This window comes from Oryctolagus cuniculus, chromosome 8 (genome assembly GCF_051225735.1).
Source record: "Oryctolagus cuniculus isolate XC-2025 breed Fujian yellow rabbit chromosome 8, ASM5122573v1, whole genome shotgun sequence".
Taxonomy (NCBI): domain Eukaryota; kingdom Metazoa; phylum Chordata; class Mammalia; order Lagomorpha; family Leporidae; genus Oryctolagus; species Oryctolagus cuniculus.
This window is the reverse complement of record NC_142874.1, coordinates 19,552,539-19,569,589: the sequence shown is the minus strand read 5'-3', so window position 1 is coordinate 19,569,589 and position 17,051 is coordinate 19,552,539. Positions and strand designations below refer to the sequence as shown.

General features: G+C 36.9%; 2 pseudogenes across 1 annotated transcript; both read right to left on the bottom strand.

Moving 5' to 3' along the window:
* Window positions 1–1,733: 1,733 nt before the first annotated feature.
* LOC149124875 (prostaglandin E synthase 3 pseudogene) lies at window positions 1,734–3,127 on the bottom strand (annotated as a pseudogene). The gene has a single exon (XR_016211623.1). The product of XR_016211623.1 is annotated as a prostaglandin E synthase 3 pseudogene (transcript).
* A 10,056-nt stretch (window positions 3,128–13,183) lies between these two features.
* Window positions 13,184–15,828, bottom strand: LOC149124874 (oligosaccharyltransferase complex subunit OSTC pseudogene; annotated as a pseudogene).
* Between the last annotated feature and the right edge of the window lie 1,223 nt (window positions 15,829–17,051).

Sequence of the window (17,051 nt, the reverse complement as noted above, 5' to 3'; positions counted from 1 at the left end):
GACAGGAAAATAAGGAGGCCACTTGTAGCAAAGTAAGTTACAATTCTGCAGTTGTTTTTACATTTCGGGGGCAGTCTGTGTGGTCCTTGTAGCTTTATGTCAACATCAGATTCTACTCCTTTTTAAGAGGCCACAATGTCAGAACATTGAAGTGTAAGAAAAGTAAAGATCATGTTACTGAGAGCTTACTGCGTGCCAAGGACTAACTAAATGCCCAGGGTCACACACACAGAGATGGGTCTGGGATGTGAAACCAAGGCTTCTGTTTTTAATTTCAGAATAAATATGACAATATCTTAAATGACAACAGACATGGCAATCCTCACGGTTATTTCTCCAAGGATACTTAAACTGATTACTGATGCTGATGGCTCCGTCTTGGGTTCAGCATCAGTAACACAACTTCTAGATTCCTAAATGAGGGGACAAATCACACAGTCAGGAAACAATTTTCAAATCTGCAAGTTAGCTGAATAATGATTACTTTACATACAGCCAAACAGAGGGCCATAGAAAGCAGTGCTCACTGAAACCTGGGCAATGCTGATGGAGAGGTTAGTGAGACCACCTCTTGTGAAGTGGCTAATACTTACTGTGCACTGACTGCCAGGAATTCTGAAATGTTACTGATTTAATCTTTGTAACAGCCTTATGTGCTGTTTCCACCCCTGTGTTGATACTGCAGTCCTCAGTGCATATCAGCAACTATGCTTCAGAAAGACATGTGAAGAAAGAGGAAAGTCTATTTTTGCTTTATAGTTCCTAAGGACCTGTAATTTTCATAATTGGTTTCTAACCAAGTCTTGCCTTCTTGCTCTGCTCTTTGGAGCTTTTTAAAATGGGTAGTTACTTGCTGCTTTCATTCTTTTGACTGTACTGTGTAGGGTTCCCACAGAATCAACCTTCTTTCTCAAGCTCATGTGATCTGAACACATAGAGATACTGAATTTAAAATACAGACTTTTATTAATGAATTCAACAAATTATTGTTGAAAACTTATTAGGAGTCAGGTGTACTATAGTGTAAATAAATCAGTACTCTGTAGAAGACTATAGGAAGCTTTGTTGAGTGGGTTCTAGCATTGCAGTGATAGTAGACATTAATTACAGAATTGTAAGAGAATCATTTAGTAGTTCAAAAATGAAATAAAAATGTATAGGACATGTATATCAGGACACTGGCTCTATCTTGGGTATTAGGAAGTTTTCCTGTAGAACAATAATAATTTGAGTTGACATCTGAAGTTCTAACTAGGTGAAGGGTTTAGAAGCCAAAGTGTTTCAGTTTACAGAGAATAAAACCCCCAGTACTCTGGAGCAGGAAAACACATTAGAGATTTTGTGAAATAATGTCCTGAATGTCAGAAATCATGGAACTAGTGGAAATATGTACAGGAAGAGCCACAGAAGTAGGCTGAGATTACATTGGATCTATTAGATATTTTTTTTAAGTCTTCCAACAGTTTATTAGAAAGAATGTAGACATTTAAAAAAATCCCCACTGTCATGAACATAAATTGAGGTTTTCAGCCCTGGTATAAGCTGAACCAGAAAAAAAAAAGAAATAAAAAAATTTCCAATAGTGTATTAACATTTTCTTCACTCATTTGCCATACTGACAGTGCAAATACAAATCTGGTCTAAATGTACAGACTCTCAAGCAACAATGTACAGCTTTCTTCATCCTCCATGCTAAGAGATGTAAAAGCTTAAGGGCCAAACAATACCAAATGTATAGGCTTCAAAAACCATCTAAGTTAGGGCATTCACTAGTTTTAGCTAAGATACATCTGGAATACTGACAAGTGATCACTTACATAGAATAATGTGAAGTGAATTTTTTGAAAAATAAACTTTAGTGGAACACTCCTGAAGGATACACCAGAGGAATAGCCGGTTATCAGTTTAAGGTGTCAGCCAATTTGTTTCAGCCACGTTTGAGTCCATGTTCTAAACCCTAAAATTTACTTATCTTTCCCTAAGCTGAGCACTTCCTATCATGTCAGTATCTATGTTATGAAGAAGTAAAGGAGACTTAAGTGAAATGTTTTTATTTATCACAACTGCTGTATCAATTATCTAGGACCTCAACAGCTTCACGAAGTCTGGGAAATGTTCATGCATAAGGTTATTGCCTTAGCTGACTTAAAACTGCCCCTTACAATGGTACATATCAACCCTTAGTGAAGCCTTTTAAAAAAACAAATAGGTTGAAAAATGGGTTAAAGGAGGCAAATACAGCATCCACCTTTAGAGCTATCAACTCAGGAATTCTCTCAATTATGAAATTTTGCAGAGAAATCACTTTCTCAAAATCCAGGTGATGACAATACTCCTTATTCCAGATCTGGCATTTTTTCATCATCGCTGTCTTGTGAATCATCATCTGCTCCATCTACTTCTGGCAAATCTACATCCTCATCACCACCCATGTTGTTCATCATCTCAGAGAAACGATCAAAATTAGACATGTCTTCATCTGAATCATCTTCCCAGTCTTTCCAATTATTGAAGTCCACACTAAGCCAATTGAGCTTTGCGCTTTCTTTTGTTAACCTTGGCCATGACTGGCCAGATTCTCCTTTTCGTAAACAACATAAAATTGATCTGTCCGTTCTTTTGTGCTTGGAATCATTTGGATCAATGCAATGAAAAAGGTCAATTTCATTTAAATGCTTAAAATTATCACTTCCTCCAAGACAACTGAATGTAAGTTTGGATTTTTCAAAATTTACATTAACATCTTTACTGTCTTCAACACAGAATTCAATGAAGACATAATCCCTTCGATCATACCACTTTGCAGAAGCAGGCTGCATTGTGAACGGGGCAGGGGGACGGGCGAGCGGGTGGGCGTGCCTCGCTGGCGGCGGCGGCGGCGGCAGGGGAGTGGACTTTCCTCCAGCGGCGACTCTGGCGTTTTCTTCCCGGTTGCGGCCTCTCCTCTCTCCCCTCAGGCAGCGGCGGCGAAGGCGGCGACGGGCTCGACCTGGGTCCCCAGAATGCACCGCGCGGCGCGAGCAGCTCCTCCAGTCGGGGAGAAGAGGAAAGTGTAGGAAAAGGGGCGCGAGGACGGAGGAGGAACGTGCGTGCGTGCGAGCGAGGGGTGGTGAGGCCGGGCCCTATTAGATATATTAAAGATTGTGGTCTTTATTTAAGAAAGAAGAGAAACCATTCCTATGTTTTAAAGAGTTTATTTGTTCAAATATTTTTATTTTTTTAATAACTTTTTGTTTCTGAGTAGTTTAAGTTTAGAAAACAAAAATTGTGAGGTAGTACAAAGAATTCTCATTTACCCCCATCCAACTTTCCCATTAACATCTCATATTACTATGACATATTTGTCACAATAAATAAACCACTCCCATCTTTCCCTATTTTTAAATCCAAGCTCCCTTTATTCCCACCACCCCTCGCAACTCCTAGAAATGACTATTCCATGTTCAGATTGAGGTTTTTTTTTAAAGTTTCCAAATAAGAGGGAGAATTTGCAGTATTTGTCCCTCTGTGTCTGGCTTATTTCACTTAACATAACGTCTACGAGTTCCAACCATTTTGCTGCAGATGATAGGATTTCATTTTTTTCTATAGCTGGATAGTATTCTATTGTGTATATATGCCACAGCTTCTTTACCCATTCATGTGATTATGGTTTTTCTGGTTATTGTGAATAGTGCTGCAATAAATGTGGTAGGGTAGATATTTCTTTGATACAATGATTTCATATTTTTGGATAAATATCAGTAGTGGGATTGCTGGATCCTATGGAAATTCCATTTCTAGTTTTTAAGAAATCTCCATGGTGTTTTTCATAGTGGCTTTACTAACTTACATTTCCACCAACAGTGCGTATCTGTTCCCATCTCTCCACATCCTTCCAGAATGTCTTACTTCCTCGCTCTTTTTTAAAATACCAGTCATCCTAACATGGGCAAAGTGATGTCCCTTTGTGGTTTTGATTTGCATTTCTCTGATGGTAGATACTGAGCATTTTTTCATATACTTTTTGGTCATTTGAATTTCTTCTTTTCAGAGTTGTCTACTCAAGTCTTTCACCCATTTCTTAAGTGGATTAATTGTTATCTTGCTACTGAGTTTTTTGAGTTCTTGATATGTTCTGGATACTAATTCTTGTTGGATAGGTAGCTTGCAAATATTTTCTCCTTTTCTGTCCAATGTCGTTTAATTACATTATTTCCTTTGTGGTGCAGAAGCCTCTGAATCTGATGATAAATAGAAGGAAAAAGGCATTGAAAATTTATCAAAAAGAACTATAGTTGAAAATTTGCCAAGTTTTGAAAGAGATGTGGGCATCCAGATACAAGAACTCTAAGGATCTCAACCAGACTCAAACAGAAACCTTCTCCAAGGCATATTACAATCAAGTGGTCTAAAATTAAGGACAAGAAAAGAATCTTAATGATAGAGTAAAACACCAAGCTACACATAAAGGAAAACCCATTAGACTCACAGCCAACTTCTCAGCAGGAACCCTGCAGGCCAGAAGAGTGTGAGATGATATATTCAAGGTCTTGAAAAACCGACTTCCAAACTAGTACACCATATCTGGGGAAGCTATCCTTTAGCAATGAAAGGGGAAATAAAGTATTTCCCAGACAAGTAAACCAAGAGAATTCATCACCACCAGACCAGCCCTAGACAAAATCCTGAAAGGAGTCCTACATTAGAAAAAAATCATCATGAAACCACATGACAGTACAAAATTCACTAACACAGCAGACACACAAAAGAGAAAGAGGATCCAAGCTTACTGTGATGAAAAGCTATGGAAACACAAAGATGATAAGAGGCAAAAAGAAATATGTAATACATAAAATAACCAGTATGCTACCAGTAAAATGACAAGACTTATTTCAAATCTATTATTATCAATCTTGAATGTGAATGGATTAAATTCCCCAGTCAAAAGCTATAGGTTGACCTAATGAATAAAATAGTGAGAGCCAACTGTATGCAAGACTAAACTGTATACAAGAAAGTTACTTAACAGGTAAAGATGCACACAAACTGAAACTGAGGGGCTGGAAAAAGGTATACTATGCAAGTGGAAACCAAAAATGACTAGCTCCCAGTGTGTGGATGAGGTGTTCGATGCTCCTCTGCCCCTTGCCGGAACACAATGGATGTCTTTGATCTTTCATGCTGGTAAATGATTCCTGTCCAGATGAGATAAAACACCTTTATTGATTATCCATAGGAGCCAGGCTAAATAACAATAATAATAAAATAGTAATAATAATAATGTTTGCATGGCTTCCATGGAATCTCTATATGTAACATTCTGGCTGACAATTTCTGTACTTATTTTGGTGAACAAGCAAAATGTCAATCAAATAATGGAGTTAATAGAAAAAAAAGACTTGATAACATAAGATAGAATCTGCCTCTGTACTTCTAAAATATAGTTTGCAGACAGAATGGAAAATCTCTTCCTCAAATAACTCTCTTTATGTTGTTCATAAGTAACAATTTATTCACTCAGATCTCCTGAGCTTCCCTCTGACCCCACAAACTGTAGACTTCTAACATTTCCAGGATTTGATGATAGGGTGCAAGACAGAGTCCTCTCTACATTCCAGGACCATTTTCATCACTTTAAGGTTAAACTCATTTCATTTCTGTTGCCTTCTCATACCATTCTGCACACTATGCTAAAACACTAGGTCACTCATCTCACTTTCATTATCTTTCCTCATCTCTCAAGGATCAAGAGTGTAAAAGAAAGATAAATGAGAAGCAAATAAGAGGAAATTGAACTCTTTGGTTCTGTGCAAAATATCAGAAAAAAGAAATCTATTGGCTAGAAGTGGCAGACATATGATTTTTCAGGTGAGATAATGACTCAAATTTTATATCAAATTATATATATTTACTGGGTGTCTAAGTATTAGCCAGTAAGTGTTGCACATATTGCTTCCCATTCTAAAAATCTATTAATTAAATTAAAGGAACACTCATTGGAAGCCAGTTTGTTTCTGGAGTTAATGCTGCTAACCAGAGTGTTTCTGTCTTCTGTAATGTAAGCTTGAGTTTCTGACACCTCTGCTCGAACATACTGGGCAGCTTACAAGGTCCTGCTAATTTCTATATTCCTCATAAGGCGCAGAAGGGTTCTTTTTTCACAGAAAGCAACCTACAGTGTTGTAGCTACTTACATGGGAAGAAGATTTTATTTTTGGATTACCACTCAGTTTATTACATTAAGTAATTCAAGCCCTAAAGTGAATATTTGATCTAAACTTTTTAGTTCATATTTAGTGTATTGCATAAAGGTAGAAGATTAGAGTAGGTTTCTTCCCTTTGGTTATGTGAAACCAGTCTCTGGAAATATCATCTGATAACTTAATTGCCCAGGATTAAGAAATCTTTGTGCTTATGAGATACTTCAGAATATCTGAGATCCTATAACAATTTATTTACCTTTAATTCGTAAATCTGGCAAGTTTCAAAGAAGATAATTTATGTGAATTTACAATGGAAACCTTCAGTAATTTACATGGTAAGAATCATTACCTTGAAAAGTATATATCAAATCACTCAGATGATAATAAACATTTCAAAAATGCTTTCCACCAGTGTCTTGCTGATAGTTGTTCATAGTTTTGCAATATAGGTAGTACAAAATTTCATCTCCATCTTACCCAGAAAAGAAAGTTTTATATTTTCTACTGCCAAGAGTTCTCAAAGGATTAAATATATAATTTTTACGTGTGCTTTATTGAACACAAATGCAGAATTTATTTTTAAGAGCCTTAATTGAATTGAAAGAAATGACTCAGTAGATGCCCCAGCCAGCCTAAAATCCCTGTTGTCCCATGTGGGATTCTCTTCTCGGCTGTGTTTATTTCCCATGAGGTCTGCCCCTGGAAACCAGTGACCTCCTCATTCTCTCTCATGCAGCTCTCTATCTGCTGATTTAAAACTACACCCTGGAAGCTGCTGTGGGAGGGAAATCGTGGATGGGCTAAATATTTGTTTGCGGGTCGGAAGCTAGACCTTGCGTCTGTCAGATTGCTTCATAACCAAAACTGTCTTTTCTCATGCTTTTAAAATTATCAGATAATCAACCTAGAAATTGGTTTTCAATAATCAAACAATAATGATTCATCCCTAAGATTTGTTTTTGATATTTATGATTTCTTGAGTAAGTTTATGGTGCATAGTAATAGCAGAAACAATTAATTTTAGACATGCATTAACTCTTCCAAAATTAGTAAAAATATCAATGAATGATTTTGTTGTGAAGTTTTCAAGATATGGCTGTCGCTGTTGGCAGTCTATACTAGTCTTTTTTGTGATCACTCTTTTGCTGCTTTGATGCGCATTTCTAAACCAAAATAATCTGATATTAGAGAAATTATATTCTTTGACAGCCCTGAATTTTCTAATAAGGTTCATGTGTCAATAAATTAGAAATTCTTATTTTATTTTTTTTTAAATAACAATGTCAAATGGATGATAAATACTAGCAGGCTTGAAATTGCTTTGGAAATGGAGTTAAAAATAAATTTATTTTGGTGCAAAAACTTGAAAGTCCATGCACAATTTTTTTCATAATGTGCATTTCCAATGAACTTTTTGAAGACTCCTCCTACTAGATACGTGGTATCAGAGAATCCTGTATGATTTGAATGCTCAATTACAGGTCTAAAAGCAAAGTTTCAAAAATCTACCCCTCACTCTATCTAACCAGATTACTTTCTCAATTTTTTTGAGTTTCAATATGGAAAGCAAACCAGGACACAGCAGAAACCCTAATTTTCTGTCCTGGGGGAAGAGTTCATTTTACTTGCTCCAAATCTGAGGGAAATGCTTTCAGTGTGATATTGGCTGTTTGTTAGTGATATACAGCCTTTATAATTTTGAGGCATGTTCCTTCTTTACTAATTTGTGGAGGGCTTTTCTCTTCAAGGAGTGTTGAATCTTATCAAATGATTTCTCTGCATGTATTGAGATGACCATGACCATGTGGTTTTTGTTCTTCGTTCCATTGATGTGATGTACGATGTTTATTGATTTGTGAATGTTGAACCACCCTTGCATTTCTGGGGTAAATACCACTTGATAGTGGTGTGTGATCTTTTCGAAGTTGTTTTGGATTCCATTTGCTAGTATTTTGTTGAGAATCTTTGCACCTATGTTCATTAAGGATATAGATATGTGTTTTCTGCTCATGTCTTATTGGTTTTGGTATCAAAGTGATGCTGGCTTTGTAAAAAGAGGTTAGTAGAGTTCCATCCAGTTCAATATTTTGGAATAGCTTGGAGAGTATTGGAGTTACTTCCTCTTTGCATGTTTTTTAGGTTTCAGTAGTGAAGCCATCAGGTCCTGGATTTTCTTTAATGGAAGACTTTTGATTACTGCTTCAATCTCATTGCTCATTATGGGTCTGGTTAGATTGTCTATATTTCTTGATTTAATCTTGGCAGGTTATATGAATCCAGGAATTTATCCATTTCTTCAAGGTTTTCTGGTTTATTAGCATATAGTTCTTCATAGTAATTTCTTATGATTCTTTGTATTTCAGTGGTTTAGGTTGTAATTTCATCTTTTTCATCTCTAAATTCATTTATTTGAATTCTCTCTCTTTTTTTCTTTGTGAGGCCAGCAGTTAATTTATTTTATCAAAAGAACACAACTTTTGTTGATCTTTTGTATTCTTTTTATTAGCTTCAATTTCATTTATTTCTGCTCTGAGAGTTACTATTTCTCACCTCCTCCTGATTCTGGGTTTGGTTTGTTCTTGTTTTTCTAAGTTTTCAAGATGCATCATTGGGTATTTACTTTGAGGCATCTCTTTTTTTAAAATGTAAGCACTTAATGCTATACACATCCCTCTTAATATTGCTTTTTCTGTATCCCACAAGTTTTGATATGTTGTACTTTCATTCATTTATTTCAAGAAAGTTTTTATTTCCTTTTTAATTTTTTCAGTGACCCATTGATCACACAGTAGAATATTGTTTAATTTCCAAGTGTTTATGAGTGTGTTATTGTTCTTCTTATTGTTAATTTCTAGTTTTATTCCTTTATAGTTTGAGAATCTACATGGTATTTCAGTCTTTTTAAATGTGCTGAGACTTGATTTGTGGCCTAATTTGTCGTGTATCCTAGAAAATGTTCCATGTGCTCAGGAGAAGAATGTGTATTCTGTAGCTGTTGGATGAAGTGTCCTGTAATTGTCTGTTGGGTCCATTTGCTCAAAAGTATGTTTTAACTGATATGTTTTTAATGACTACTTGTCTGGAACACCTGTCACTTGATGAGAATGGGATATTGAACTGATGCACTATTATTTTATTGGACTCTATCTCTCTCTTTAGGTCTAATAGTATTTGTTGTATATATCTAGGTGGTCTTCTGTTAGATGCATATATATATATATATATTTATAACTGCATGTCTTCTTTCTGAATTGAACCTTTTATCAAAATATAATGTCCTTTATTTCTTTTTACAATTTTTGATTTAAACTCTGTTTTATCTGATATCAGGATGGCTATACCAGCTTGCTTTTGGTTTCTGTTTGCCTGGTATATCTTTTTCCAACTCTTCACTTTCAGTCTGTGTGCATTTTTGTGAACTTCTAGTAGGCAGCATATAGTGGGGTCCTGGTTTTTTATCCATTCAGCCAAACGAAGTCTTTTGGTTGGTGAATTTAACCCATTTACATTCAAGATTGGGACTGATAGATAAGAACTAAGACCTTTCATTTTATTGATTGGATAATAATTCTACTTGCTCTGTCAATGAATTTGGTGGTGACATTTGTTTTATGTGTACTTCTTTTTTTTATTTTTGACAGGCAGAGTGGATAGTGAGAGAGAGAGAGACAGAGAGAAAGGTTTTCCTTTTGCCGTCGGTTCACCCTCCAATGGCCGCCATGGCCGATGCGCTATGGCTGGCGCATCGCGCTGATCTGAAGCCAGGAGCCAGGTGCTCTTCCCGGTCTCCCGTGTGGGTGCAGGGACCAAGCACTTGGGCCATCCTCCACTGCACTCCTGGACCATAGCAGAGAGCTGGCCTGGAAGAGGGGCAACCAGGATAGAATATGGCACCCCGACTGGGACTAAAACCCAGTGTGCTGGCACCGCAAGGTGGAGGATTAGCCCATTGAGCCACAGCACCGGCCAATGTGTACTTCTTTTTTTAAACTTTACTTAAGTTATACAAATTTCATGTATTTCATATATGCAGACTTAGGAACATAGTGACACTTCTGTCCCCTCCAACCCATAATCCATCCCCTCCTCATCCTCCCTGTCATATTCCCATTCTTAATTTTTACAAAGATCTATTTTCTGTTTACTTAGCAATCATATAGCTTAGTAACCATACACTTAGTAAAAGAGTTCAGCAAATATTCTGAAGAAAAAAAGAAAACAACCAACCAACCAAACAAAAAACTGTTTCTAAATGGAAGCGACAAGAACTGTAAATGATCATCAAACCTAGAAATGTCTATTTCACTCTAATGTGTTATGTTTCAGGCACTCTTTTAGTTAGCTCAGATCAGCAAAAACATGATTTCTGTCTTTCTGGGATTGGCTTATTTCACTAAGTTTAATGGTTTCTAGTTGTATCCATCTTGTTGCAAATGACAGGATTTCGTTTTTTTAACAGCTGAGTAGTACTCCATAGTGTATATATACTATAATTTCTATATCTAGTCAGTAGTTGATGTGCATCTGTGTTGGTTCCATATCTGCTATTGTGAATTGTGCTGCAGTGAACATGGGATACAAATAACTCTTTAATCTGCTTATTTCTTTTGGTTTGGGTAAATTCTCAGGAGTGGGGTGGCTGGATCATATGGTAGGTGTATATTTAGATTTTTGAGGTATCTCCATACTGTCTTCCACAGTGGCTGCATCAGTTTACATTCCCCCAACAGTGGACCAGGGTACTTTTTTCCCTATATCCTTGTCAGTATTTGTCATTTGTTGATTTCTGTATGTGAGGCATTCTAATCATAGTGAAGTGAAACCTCACTGTGGTTTTGATTTGCATTTCCCTGATGGCTAGTGAGCCTGAGCATTTTTGAAGTGTCTGTTGGACATTTGAATTTCCTCTCTTGAAAAATGCCTGTTCAAGTCCTTTGCCCATTACTTAATCAGGTTGTTAGTTTTGTTGTTGAATTCCTTGAGCTCTTTATAGATGCTGGATGTTAAGCCTTTATCAGTTATGTAGTTTGCCAATATTTTCTCCCATGCTCTTGGTGGCCCCTTCACTTTGCTGAGTGTTTCTTTTTTAGTAAAGAAGCTTCTCAGCTTTATGTAATCCCATTTGTCAATTTTGACTTTGAGTCCTTCTGCTCCTGGATCTTTTCCAGGAAGTTTTTGCCTAGGCCAACATCTTGCAGGGTTTCCCCAATGTTCTCTAGTAATTTGAGGGTATCAGGTTGTGGATTTAGGTCTTTCATTCATTTTGAGTGGATATTTTTGTAAGGTATAAGTTAGTCATCTACTTTCATACTTCTGCATGTAGAGATCCATTTCCCCAGTGCCATTTGTTAAAGAAACAGTCCTTGTGCCAGTGATTGCTTTTAGCTTCTTTGCCAAAGATAAGTTGGTTGTAGATGCATGAATTGATTTCTGGAGTTTCTATTCTGTTCTATTGGTCTACACTTCTGTTTTTGTGCCAGTATCAGGCTTTTTTTTATTATAACTTCCCTGTAATATGTCTTGAAATCAGGTATTGTGATGCTTCCATCTTTGCTTTTGTTGTATAAGATTGCTTTAACTATTTGGGATCCCCTGTGCTTCCATATGAATTTTAACATCATTTTTTCTATATCTGAGAATTTCATTCTATATCTGAGAAAAATTTTGATTGAGATCGCATTGAATCTGTAAGTTCCTTTGATAGTATGGGTATTTTGATGATGCTGATTCTTATGATACATGAACATGAAAGATTTTTCCATTTTTAATGTTCTCTTCTATGTCTTTCTTTAGAATTTTGCAATTTTCATCATAGAGATCTTTGACATCCTTGGTTAAATTTATTCCAAGGTGTTTAATTCTTTTTGGATCTACTGAGTATGAGACTGGTCTTGAAAGTTCTTTCTCGGCTGGCACTGTGGCTCACTAGGCTAATCCTCCGCCTTGCGGTACCTGCACACCGGGTTCTAGTCCTGGTCGGGGCACCAGATTCTGTCCCGGTTGCCCCTCTTCCAGGCCAGCTCTCTGCTGTGGCCCGGGAGTGCAGTGGAGGATGGCCCAAGTCCTTGGGCCCTGCACCCATGGGAGACCAGGATAAGTACCTGGCTCCTACCATCGGATCAGCATGGTGCGCTGGCCACAGCACGCCGGCTGCGGCGGCCATTGGAGGGTGAACCAATGGCAAAGGAAGACCTTTCTCTCTGTCTCTCTCTTACTGTCCACTCTGCCTGTCAAAAAAAAAAAGAAAGTTCTTTCTCAACCATGACATTGTGTATACAAAGGCTGTTGATTTTTCTGTGTTGATTTTATATCATACCATTTTACCAGATTCTTTTATGAGTTCCAACAGTTTCTTAGTGGAGTTTTTTTTTTTTTTTTTTGATCCCCTATATATAGGATCATGTCATCTGCAAATAGGGACAGTTCAATATCCTCCTTTCCAATTTGTATCCCTTTGATTCCTTTTTCTTGCCTAATGGCTCTGGCTAAAGCTTCCAGGACTATATTAAATAGCAATAGTGAGAGTGGACATTCTTGTCTGGTTTCAGATCTTAGTGGAAATGCTTCCAACTTTTCCGCATTCAATAGGATACTGGCCATGGGTCTGTCATAAATTGCCTTGATTGTGTTGAGGAATGTTCCTTCTGTACCCAGTTTGCTCATGGTTTTAATCATGAAATGATGTTATATTTTATCAAATGCTTTCTCTGCATCTATTGTTATTTTTGAGTTTCTCTTCCTTTGTAAATCTAATATTCTTCCAAAACTGCTTTATTCCAGGTTGCAAATATTTTCCTAGTCCTAGTCCTTAGATCCATATGTCTGTCTTAACTTTTTTTGAATGCTTCTTTATTTATTTTCATCTACTTGAAAGTTAGAGCAATGGAGAACAAGCCGAAAGTGAAAGAGAGAGAAAGAGAGAGAAAGAGAGAGAGAGAGAGAAAGAGAGAGAGAGAGAGGCAGAGAGGAATCTTCCATTGCCTGATTTACTTCCCAAATGTCCACAATAGCAGGAGCTGGATCAGGCAAACTAGGATCCCCAGAACTCCATGTGGGTCTCCTCTACGTGTGGCAAGAGTCCAAGCATTTGAGTGATCTTGTGCTGCCTCCCAGGATACCTCAGCAGGAAACTGGATGAGAGTAGATAGAGTAGGCAGCCATTCTGGTAGGGAATGTAGGTATGCCATGTGGCAGCTTAACATTCTGTGCCTGCTGATTAGTCTTGTTCTCCTTTCATCTTCTCCACTCAGCTTACCAGCTCCTCTTCATATGTGGTTTCTCCTGCATAGTTATTTAAAAGCCACAGATTCAACACCCGCATGTGAAGATCCTTCTGGCCCTCTCATCTGCTCACTGTGTACATGGAGTTCTTGTAAGTCCTCCTATCCACCCTCTTTTCTCTCCCCCTGGTTCTCTTAGGAAAATCTGGCTCTTCCTAGGTTTTGGACCATGGCATGTCTACAGATACCATCTTCCTCCATGCCTTTAGCTGAATATCATAAGTTCCAACCCTCACTGTTAAAGCCTCACAGATTATTTTAACCTGGGTAATTTATTAGTGGTATCTCAATAATTTTTATGCTTCTTTTATATCTACTTAAAAATATCAATACTCCTATTAACTGCTAACCCCCAAATTGCAGAAACCTTAACTTCATCAATTTCAGCTTCCTCTTTTGGATTCATTCCTACATCCAACTGAATAGCAAATCCTCTTATTTCTGTTCAGTGATTTTCTTTAATTTTATTCTTCGTATACCTACTTCTTACTTTTAATACCATAATAAAAATACTGTATTCATGGCACTCCAGTATGTTACTCATTATATGGCCAATTAGTTTTCTTAAAACTATAGTAAAATTTTTATATTGGGCCTTAAAAATAGAAATACAAATTTAAAGACATGGATTTTTTTCAGATTTATCTTACAAAATGAACATTTGTTTAAAATTATGTATTTCCAAATTTTCTGAAAATCAGAAAGCCTCATATTGTAATTTTTAGTAACAAAATGTACTTACAGATTTTACACCACTAGAAAATATTGCCTCTGAAATATCACACAAACTTTTCTCTCATTTTTTAACTAAAAAATTTTTAATTAGAAAAATTATTTATTTCTGATCCTTTCATTCTATTTTCTGTTCAGGAAGTAGTCATGCATACATATCTGAAATAACATATTATTCCATGTTCTGTTTAAAGACAAAGCAGTGTAAGGAAAGTTGATCAGCTTTCTAGAATTCTCAGTTTATGGGATCTTATTTCCTGATTTCACATGAATTTCTGAAAACCAGCAATGTCATCTCAAAAAATGATAAGGGGGCTATTAAAGAATAATCCCCTCATTCAATATTACAGTTGTTGGAGTAGAGCATATTTTCTTTAAGAAATGAAAAACTAAGAAGTAAATTCCACTTACTATCATTGGTGCATCAGTATAGACCAGTGTGGAAAAATACTGTGATGAACTTGCTTCTCTGATACCAAGGAGAAATTCTAGACTAAGCTTTAGTATTCTTGTGCTTTCACCTGATACTTCTTTTACTGCTACTCATCATTCTTGTCCACATCATTTATAGAGTCCTGGTGCAATCTTTCAAACTGGAGCAAATCCAGTGTCTATTGATTTCTTCTCAAAGGCTCTCTTTCCCATCAGATAACCAGCCAGTTTCATTCTCATGAGTGCTCTAACCATGAAAAAACTCCATAGCTTGAAGACAAATCCAATGAGTGAAGAAGAATCTATTGAGTTTTGGGATGCTTGGTGCATTGGATTGATCTGTGATTATGAAACTTAAACCTCTCATTACAACCCGGAAGCTGAGTGCTAGTCTTTCCAGTATATATTATCTACTAACTCTGTCATTGGCCTTTGTTGAGTGTGCTCATCAGTGATAGAGCCAATACTTGGGGGTTCAACAATCACATCATAAATTATTCCTCTGGTAATGAGGAAGTAGACACCACCTCTAGCATGTACATTGTCATGGCCAAAGGCATGTGTACCTGGGGAGGCTCCTTCAGCTTCAGGCTGGGACACTCGAGCACTAGATATGGGACTGAGTATGAGGTCTCCATGTTGGTGGTGGCTGGGACAGTGCTGGGCTTGGAACCCCGTGTACCACCCAGAAACACTGTTAAAAAATCTGATCAGGTATACAAATTATACATATTTATGGAGTTGTAGGTGATGTTTCAAAGCATGTATATATTATATAATGTCTCCAAAGTTATATATGCACATTAGCATTATTAGTAGTCATCTTATTGTATAATAGAGGCCCAGACAAAATCCCATCTGGCCTTAACTTAGTGTTTGTAGATCAGCGTTACTCCATCCCTTCTCCCTCCCCTCCTGAAACTCTCATAACCAACATTACACTTTTAACCTCTGTGAGAGGTTATTTTCTGGACTCCATATATGCGTGAGATGATGTGATACTTGTTTTTCTGTATCATATAAACTTTAAAAATTTAACCACTATTTTCTGTGTATTTTAAAAACCAGTTAAAGTCATTTGTCATTATAGTATTCTTCTAAGAACAGAAAGAGGGGTATAGATCTTCAGTGAGTAACATTAAATGTGGAAAAATAAACTATAATGAGGCATTTTGATCCATATGCCTAATATCACAGTCATCTCGGCGGCTTTAGGTTTTAAAGATACAGAGCCATACAAAGAGAAAAAAGAGGGAGGGAGGGAGGGAGGGAGGGAGGGAGGACATAGGGAAGAAAGGAGAGGGAGAGGGAGAGAGAGAAGAGAGAGAGAGAGAGAACCATCTGCTTCTTCACTCCCCAAATGCCTGCAATGGCTCTGTGCTGTGGACTCGATTCAGGTTAGGAGGCTACATTTTAAAATTCAGTGTTATTATAAAATTCTGAAAAAGACAACTGCCATGGTTTTCTATATTATGTCTCTGAGGTTATTTAAGAAACTATGCAGTTTATGATGTACTAAAAAGGATAGTAGATATTGCATTAGTCAGCATTCTCCAGGGAACTAGTATCTCCTTAAAATGTAATGTATTGAAATGAAGTGGACATTTTGAGATTCAGTGATTGTTTACAGCCATTGTGTATTCTGTTGAGAAACAGTGTTTTGGTCTTGTTTCTTCACACTATTTGTTGAACCCTTCACACTATTTGTTTAATCCTTAGTATAGGGTTAACCTGACAATCATTAAGTGAACTGAAAGTAGATCTTTGCAAAAATTAAGAATGGGAATGGGAGAGGGAAGAGGAAGAAGTGTTGGAGCATGAGTTGCAAGGTGGGGAGGGAAGTATCACTATGTTCCTAGGGCTGTATATATAAAATGCATGAAACTTGTATAACTTAAATAAAATTAAAAATAACATACATAATCATTGCAAAAAAGAATATATACTCACACACATGAGTATAGGAGTGGTCAAAAAGTTCAAGAAAACACATATTATGAAAAAAAATCATTGCATCAAAATAATCTCACATACTAACTCTATATAACGCATGTGAATAGGACCTAATTTGAGACTAAGGGTAAGACATCAGTTTGAAAACAGCCCCTATCAGAGCAACATGAACAAACTTAAAATCTGGGGTGAAGTATAGGTGGAAGAATGGAGAAATTACTGATGCTTTATGAAAAACTGATGGCGACAATGTCCTGAATAAACTGTTGGCATACAAATGGAAAACTCATTTTAAAAAGGAATGGGATGACATGGAGGATGCAGCCCACAGAGCAACCTGAGAGGAGAAATTAATATTTTCCATGACTTCATTGAAGAGGACGGAGGAGGAACAACAGAAACAATGGCCAATGCCATAGATTTCTTAACTGGTTCAGCATATAAAGTTCTGACTGAAAAAGTAAAGTGG